This window comes from Hyperolius riggenbachi, chromosome 3 (assembly GCF_040937935.1).
Source record: "Hyperolius riggenbachi isolate aHypRig1 chromosome 3, aHypRig1.pri, whole genome shotgun sequence".
Lineage (NCBI taxonomy): Eukaryota > Metazoa > Chordata > Amphibia > Anura > Hyperoliidae > Hyperolius > Hyperolius riggenbachi.
This window is the reverse complement of record NC_090648.1, coordinates 107718187-107726224: the sequence shown is the minus strand read 5'-3', so window position 1 is coordinate 107726224 and position 8038 is coordinate 107718187.

Below are 8038 nucleotides of genomic sequence, written 5' to 3'. Positions count from 1 at the left end.
GTTCAGGAGAGCAGTCACACCACAAGAACAACTACTCATCACACTGAGGTATGTAAAAACTTTTTTTATTGCAAAAACAACCACTTTCCAACATGGAAACATTCTTCCAACATGGAAGACAAAAAAATAACATATCTATGGTATAGCCCGGTCAGTTTTAAGGAACACCAACCACCAACTTTGTGCTGGAAGAGTTGCAGGGCATAGCTGCCCAAGTGTCTTTCGGGGACACCAGGCCCTAATAAATTGAAGTGCTTCAAAAACCTAACCACTGGCACAGGACCCTCTGAGCCATGGGTGAAGGACACAGGTCAGTGAAAAGGCTAGGCCTCTCACCGACCAGTCAAGGTGTCCTTCATCCATGGCTCCAAGGGTCTTGTGCAAGTGGTTAGGAACAAGAACAAAGTGAGGAGCAAGAGGAACCGATGGCAGAGGTGCATGACTACAGGTGCAGTGCAACAGGCACAAGGTTGTGACCCAGGTAGTGTCTTTCGGGGACACCAGGCCCTAAAATTGAAGTGCTTCAAAAACCTAACCACTGGCACATGACCCTCTGAGCCATGGATGAAGGACACAGGTCAGTGAAAAGGCTAGGCCTCTCACCGACCAGTCAAGGTGTCCTTCATCCATGGCTCCAAGGGTCTTGTGCAAGTGGTTAGGAACAAGAACAAAGTGAGGAGCAAGAGGAACCGATGGCAGAGGTGCATGACTACAGGTGCAGTGCAACAGGCACAAGGTTGTGACCCAGGTAGTGTCTTTCGGGGACACCAGGCCCTAAAATTGAAGTGCTTCAAAAACCTAACCACTGGCACATGACCCTCTGAGCCATGGATGAAGGACACAGGTCAGTGAAAAGGCTAGGCCTCTCACCGACCAGTCAAGGTGTCCTTCATCCATGGCTCCAAGGGTCTTGTGCAAGTGGTTAGGAACAAGAACAAAGTGAGGAGCAAGAGGAACCGATGGCAGAGGTGCATGACTACAGGTGCAGTGCAACAGGCACAAGGTTGTGACCCAGGTAGTGTCTTTCGGGGACACCAGGCCCTAAAATTGAAGTGCTTCAAAAACCTAACCACTGGCACAGGACCCTCTGAGCCATGGATGAAGGACACAGGTCAGTGAAAAGGCTAGGCCTCTCACCGACCAGTCAAGGTGTCCTTCACCCATGGCTCCAAGGGTCTTGTGCAAGTGGTTAGGAACAAGAACAAAGTGAGGAGCAAGAGGAACCGATGGCAGAGGTGCATGACTACAGGTGCAGTGCAACAGGCACAAGGTTGTGACCCAGGTAGTGTCTTTCGGGGACACCAGGCCCTAAAATTGAAGTGCTTCAAAAACCTAACCACTGGCACAGGACCCTCTGAGCCATGGATGAAGGACACAGGTCAGTGAAAAGGCTAGGCCTCTCACCGACCAGTCAAGGTGTCCTTCACCCATGGCTCCAAGGGTCTTGTGCAAGTGGTTAGGAACAAGAACAAAGTGAGGAGCAAGAGGAACCGATGGCAGAGGTGCATGACTACAGGTGCAGTGCAACAGGCACAAGGTTGTGACCCAGGTAGTGTCTTTCGGGGACACCAGGCCCTAAAATTGAAGTGCTTCAAAAACCTAACCACTGGCACAGGACCCTCTGAGCCATGGATGAAGGACACAGGTCAGTGAAAAGGCTAGGCCTCTCACCGACCAGTCAAGGTGTCCTTCACCCATGGCTCCAAGGGTCTTGTGCAAGTGGTTAGGAACAAGAACAAAGTGAGGAGCAAGAGGAACCGATGGCAGAGGTGCATGACTACAGGTGCAGTGCAACAGGCACAAGGTTGTGACCCAGGTAGTGTCTTTCGGGGACACCAGGCCCTAAATTATTAGTGCTTCTAAAACCTAACGACTGGCTCAGGACCCTCTGAGCCATGGATGAAGGACACAGGTCAGTGAAAAGGCTAGGCCTCTCACCGACCAGTCAAGGTGTCCTTCACCCATGGCTCCAAGGGTCTTGTGCAAGTGATTAGGATCAACAAAGTAAGGAACAAGAGGAATCAAAGGCACAGGTGCAGGACTACAGGTGCAGTGCAACAGGCACAAGGTTGTGACCCAGGTAGTGTCTTTCGGGGACACCAGGCCCTAAAGTTCAAGTCCAGCAAAACCAAAAGTTAAAAAGCCCTGTGATGGTATCCTTCCTTCGAGGATCGGAGGTATTCAGAGGAGCATGTCCAGGAACAATTTGACTTTTTTTCAAATTGTATCGGCACCACTACTAGAAAAGGTGGGAGTTGCTGCCTTGAAATCTGGACTCTCTTGGGTGCTGGTCGTGGATGAGCTGGACCCTGACAGCGGTGGCCCATATTGACTGCCTCTGTAGCCGGTGTACATCTGTGATGATTGCCAGGTGGGCACCGCTGTTGGTTGTGGGGGTCTAAAAATTGGTGGTTGCAATAATGGCGTGTCCATGTGCTGTTTAATCACCTCCAGCAAATTGGAATGGCACGCCATCAGGTTTTGTGAAGGCACCTTTTCAAGATATGGTATTAGAGACATCACAGTGTGAAAACACGGGTGTGCCTGCAATTTCAGTAGTTCCTTGCTTTGTTGATGCATTTGCTGCATCATGTTCTGCAGCTGGCCCACCGACTGATGATGCTGCGCACGCAGTTGGTCGATTTCTCCTCTGTGCATCTCATGCATCATTTTAAGCTCGTCCCTGTAGTGCCCATGTACAGCGTCGAGCTCACATTGCAGTGTAGTGATGTGGGACTTGTACTGCTCCATGATATGGCCCCTGTCCTCATCTTGCAACTGCCGGGTTATGAGAGTTTGGTGGCTCTGAAGAATCCCGAGAAGTCCGGAGACAGCCCCGGACATCTCGGACTCTGTCTCTCTCCTTGTTGGGGGGAGGGTACCTCGACGCCTCACTGGTGGTGTGGCAGCATCTTCCCGTCCTCTGGCCTGTGTCGGGGTTGCCCTGCGTGCTGGTTGTGCTGCAGTCTCTCGGTGCTCCTCACTTTGTTCTTGTTCCCCTGGAGCTTCCATAGCGGTCGATTGTGGAGGTTCAGCTTCTTCCACACTCGGTCCTGCAACCTCAACATCCAAGCTCTCTTCTGCCAAGTCATCATCAAAGGACGGAGTTGTGATTAAGGACTCCCTCCTCCTACTCCTCGCCTCGGGGCAATAGGTTACATCGGCGACGTCATCATCCACCAAGCTCTCCTCACTGCTGAACCGTGCCTCCTGGGTCGGTTCCTCTTGCTCCAAATTGTCTTCAGTCCTGTAGATAAAAAAAATATTTATTGGTGTGCCAAACAGCATGTGGCGTCAATTCACAGAGCTAGCAAACACTAGCAATCACTTTATCACCAGTTTCTACCCAACATTTGATAAAGCTTGTGAGAAAAGTTCGCTAGCCATGGGAATTGAGGCCATAGCAATACATGGCCGAAGTCATGGTAATGAGCTCTCAGTTCCTGCCCACAGTAGTGGTACTTACAGTCTAGGTTCCAGGCTTGCATTGATGAAAGACAATTGCTTGGCAAATTGGTAGTCTTTTTGTCGCCTTCCCCCGCCACTGCCACTTCGTTCGGCAAGTTTTTTCTTCCGTAGCCATTTCACATATGCATCCCGTATATTGCGCCACCTTGTCTTGTACCTTTCTCCTGTAACGACATGAAAAATTGATTTCGATTATTTCTCTTGTAGGTACATCGCAACTGGACAAACATATACATCGCTACATGTCACATTTCGTATTGGGAAGAGCACGGTGGCAGGCATCGTCGTGAGGACTTCGAGGATCCTTTGGACGCGACTGAGGGCCAGATACATGCCTGTGCCGGACACCACGAAATGGGAGGAGATCGCCCAGGGCTTCTGGACCGAGTGCAAGTTTCCTAATTGTGTTGGCGCACTGGATGGGAAACACATCCGGATTCAGAAACCCGTGGGGAGTGGCAGCCATTATTTCAACTATAAAAAATACTTCAGCATTGTTCTAATGGCAGTGGCAGATGCGGACTACAAGTTTGTGTACGTGGATGTGGGGTCGTACGGTAGTTCCAATGACTCTGGAATTTTCCAGCGTACGACCCTTTGCCGGCTGATGGAGGAAGGCAGACTGCGTCTCCCCCGTGACAGACCCTGGCCTGGGACAAGGGCACCGGCCTACCCCTATGTGTTTGTGGGGGACGAGGCCTTCGCCCTGTCCGACCATGTAATGCGTCCGTACCCAGACAGGGGACTTGATGCCAGCCAGCTACACTTCAATGCTCGGTTGAGCCGTGCAAGGAGAATGGTGGAGTGCACATTTGGGATCCTGGTGTCAAAGTGGAGGGTGTTCCACACGCCCATGCTGCTGAAACCGGGCAACGCAGTTGTCGTGGTGAAGGCAGCATGCATCCTCCACAACTTTGTGCGGCAGGAGGAAAGAGAGACTCCGGAACCCCCGAATGTGCTTCCACTAATGCCCCTGCGGAGGTATGCAACCAGGCCAAGGGTAGTGTCACTGCGGAACAGGGACCAACTGAGACTTTATTTTACCACACCACCTGGACGAGGGTGAATGTTTGGTTTTTAATTTGTTTTGTTGAAATGTGTTTATTTTGGAGTTTCAAGTTTGAGTGATTTTAAATGTATTAATTTTTTACAATAAATTGATGTATAATAATTGGTCATTGTGTATGTTTTATGTGCACAGGTGGGGTACATCGCAGGTGGGTGGGATACATCACAGGTGGGTGGGATACAGCACAGGTGGGGTAGAGGTGGGTGGGATACATCACAGGTGGGGTAGAGGTGGGTGGGATACATCACAGGTGGGGTACAGGTGGGTGGGATACATCACAGGTGGGATACATCACAGGTGGGGTAGAGGTGGGTGGGATACATCACAGGTGGGGTAGAGGTGGGTGGGATACATCACAGGTGGGGTAGAGGTCGGTGGGATACATCACAGGTGGGGTAGAGGTGGGTGGGATACATCACAGGTGGGGTACAGGTGGGTGGGCTACATCACAGGTGGGGTACAGGTGGGTGGGATACATCACAGGTGGGATACATCACAGGTGGGGTACAGGTGGGTGGGATACATCACAGGTGGGGTAGAGGTGGGTGGGATACATCACAGGTGGGGTAGAGGTGGGTGGGATACATCACAGGTGGGGTAGAGGTGGGTGGGATACATCACAGGTGGGGTAGAGGTGGGTGGGATACATCACAGGTGGGGTACAGGTGGGTGGGATACATCACAGGTGGGGTACTGGTGGGTGGGATACATCACAGGTGGGGTACAGGTGGGTGGGATACATCACAGGTGGGGTACAGGTGGGTGTGATACATCACAGGTGGGTGGGATACAGCACAGGTGGGGTACAGGTGGTGGGATACAGCACAGGTGGGGTACAGGTGGGTGGGATACATCACAGGTGGGTGGGATACAGCACAGGTGGGGTACAGGTGGTGGGATACATCACAGGTGGGTGGGATACAGCACAGGTGGGGTACAGGTGGGTGGGATACATCACAGGTGGGATACATCACAGGTGGGGTACAGGTGGGTGGGATACATCACAGGTGGGGTAGAGGTGGGTGGGATACATCACAGGTGGGGTACTGGTGGGTGGGATACATCACAGGTGGGATACATCATAGGTGGGGTACAGGTGGGTGGGATACATCACAGGTGGGGTAGAGGTGGGTGGGATACATCACAGGTGGGGTAGAGGTGGGTGGGATACATCACAGGTGGGGTACAGGTGGGTGGGATACATCACAGGTGGGGTACTGGTGGGTGGGATACATCACAGGTGGGGTACAGGTGGGTGGGATACATCACAGGTGGGGTACAGGTGGGTGTGATACATCACAGGTGGGTGGGATACAGCACAGGTGGGGTACAGGTGGTGGGATACATCACAGGTGGGTGGGATACAGCACAGGTGGGGTACAGGTGGGTGGGATACATCACAGGTGGGTGGGATACAGCACAGGTGGGGTACAGGTGGTGGGATACATCACAGGTGGGTGGGATACAGCACAGGTGGGGTACAGGTGGGTGGGATACATCACAGGTGGGATACATCACAGGTGGGGTACAGGTGGGTGGGATACATCACAGGTGGGGTAGAGGTGGGTGGGATACATCACAGGTGGGGTACTGGTGGGTGGGATACATCACAGGTGGGATACATCACAGGTGGGGTACAGGTGGGTGTGATACATCACAGGTGGGTGGGATACAGCACAGGTGGGGTACAGGTGGGTGGGCCACGGGTGGGTGGGCCACGGGTGGGTGGGCAACACGTGGGTGACACAAATCCATAGCAAAAGTTGAATACATCACAAGCTTAAACCACAAGCCCCCCCAAAAAAACTTCTAGTCAACATACCCTCTGTGCCTTGCTGTCTCTTGCTCAAGTTCTCAAAGTCCTCCACATACAGCTTGGCAATTTTTTTCCACAGTCCTCTGCATTTTTTGATGTTGCTGTGGTCCGCATCCCCCTTGTCCCACAGGGCTGGTACCTGCTGCACCTGTAGGATGAGGTCTTCTGATGTGTAGGGCCTCACCCCCTCGCTATCAGACAGATCCTGCTCCATATTGCTGCCAAAGAGCTCCAGCATGAAGTCACTGCTGCTCCACTCTGTGAACGCTGGTGCCATGTGGTCCCCATCCAAAATGGCCACCATACCATAGAGTCAGCATAGGAAGTGTGGTACAACATCCGGTTTTTATAGCCAGTGTGTTGTGCGCTCTCCGGTTCTCATTGGTTTCCATTGGCCGAATGCAACATTCCGGCTCCGGTCCGGATACGTCAGCCGGACCAGCCGGACCAAAAAATAGCGCATGTTGGAACGGACGCCGGAGTCCGGATCCGGTCCGGCTCCGGTCCGGACGAAACGGACGCATGTGAACGGTCGCATAGACTTTCATTGCTATGCCGTGCGTCCGTTTCGTCCGGTCCGCATGCGGTCCGGCACGGCTCCGGCACGGCGATTCCGGATAGCAGCCGCTAATGTGAACCGGGCCTAAGACCTCTCAGTAACCAAACATTCCGCAGAGATCACCTGACAAGACTAAAGATGTCGCCAACTGTGATACATTTCAGAATGTATATCAGGGAGAGGAAGATTTTTCAATGGGAAAACACTGACTTAGGCTACTTGCACACTAAGACGTTGCGTTAGGTGCCACGTTAAGGTCGCATAATGTGCACCTAACGCAAGGCCTGGTGCTCTTCGATGTGGACGTCGGAGTGAGCCGCGTTGTGCAGCTCACTCTGGCGTCCGTGATGCATACTCTTGTGCGCATGCGGCATCACGTGGTCCCGCCGGCCAATCACCGCACAGAGCGGCCGCTCCAGGAAGTAAACACTGCACGTTACAACGTGCAGTGAATATTAATTAGCCATGTGCCCGGCCGCTCTTCCCTCCTCCCCAACATGACTGCGCATGTGCAGACAGTCTAACGCAGCTTAAGCCGCTCTAACGCCGTAGCATGCTGCACTTTCTTAAGAACGTGCAGCGTTGCATGTAACGCAACGTGGGCTGTGTGAACAGCCCACTTGTGTTACATTGCTGTGCGTTGGGGAGCGTTACAGGCTGCACTAACGTGCGCCTGTAACGTCTTAGTGTGTAAGCAGCCTTAATTTATAAATGAATATTGTTCAGGAAAAAAGCAATTGTATTCATTACATTATCATTACGGTTCCTCTTTAAAGGAATACTGTAGGGGGGTCGGGGGAAAATGAGTTGAACTTACCCGGGGCTTCTAAAGTTCCCCAGCAGACGTCCTGTGCCCGCGCAGCCACTAACCGATGCTCCGGTCCCGCCTCCGGTTAACTTCTGGAATTTCTGACTTTAACGTCTGAAAACCACTGCGCCTGCGTTGCCGTGTCCTCACTCCCGCTGATGTCACCAGGAGCGTACTGCGCAGGCCCAGTATGGTCTGTGCCTGTGCAGTACGCTCTTGGTGACAACAGCAGGAGTGAGGACACGGCAATGCAGGCGCCGTGGTTTTCAAACGTTAGTCAGAAATTCCAGAAGTTAACCGGAGGCGGGACCGGAGCAT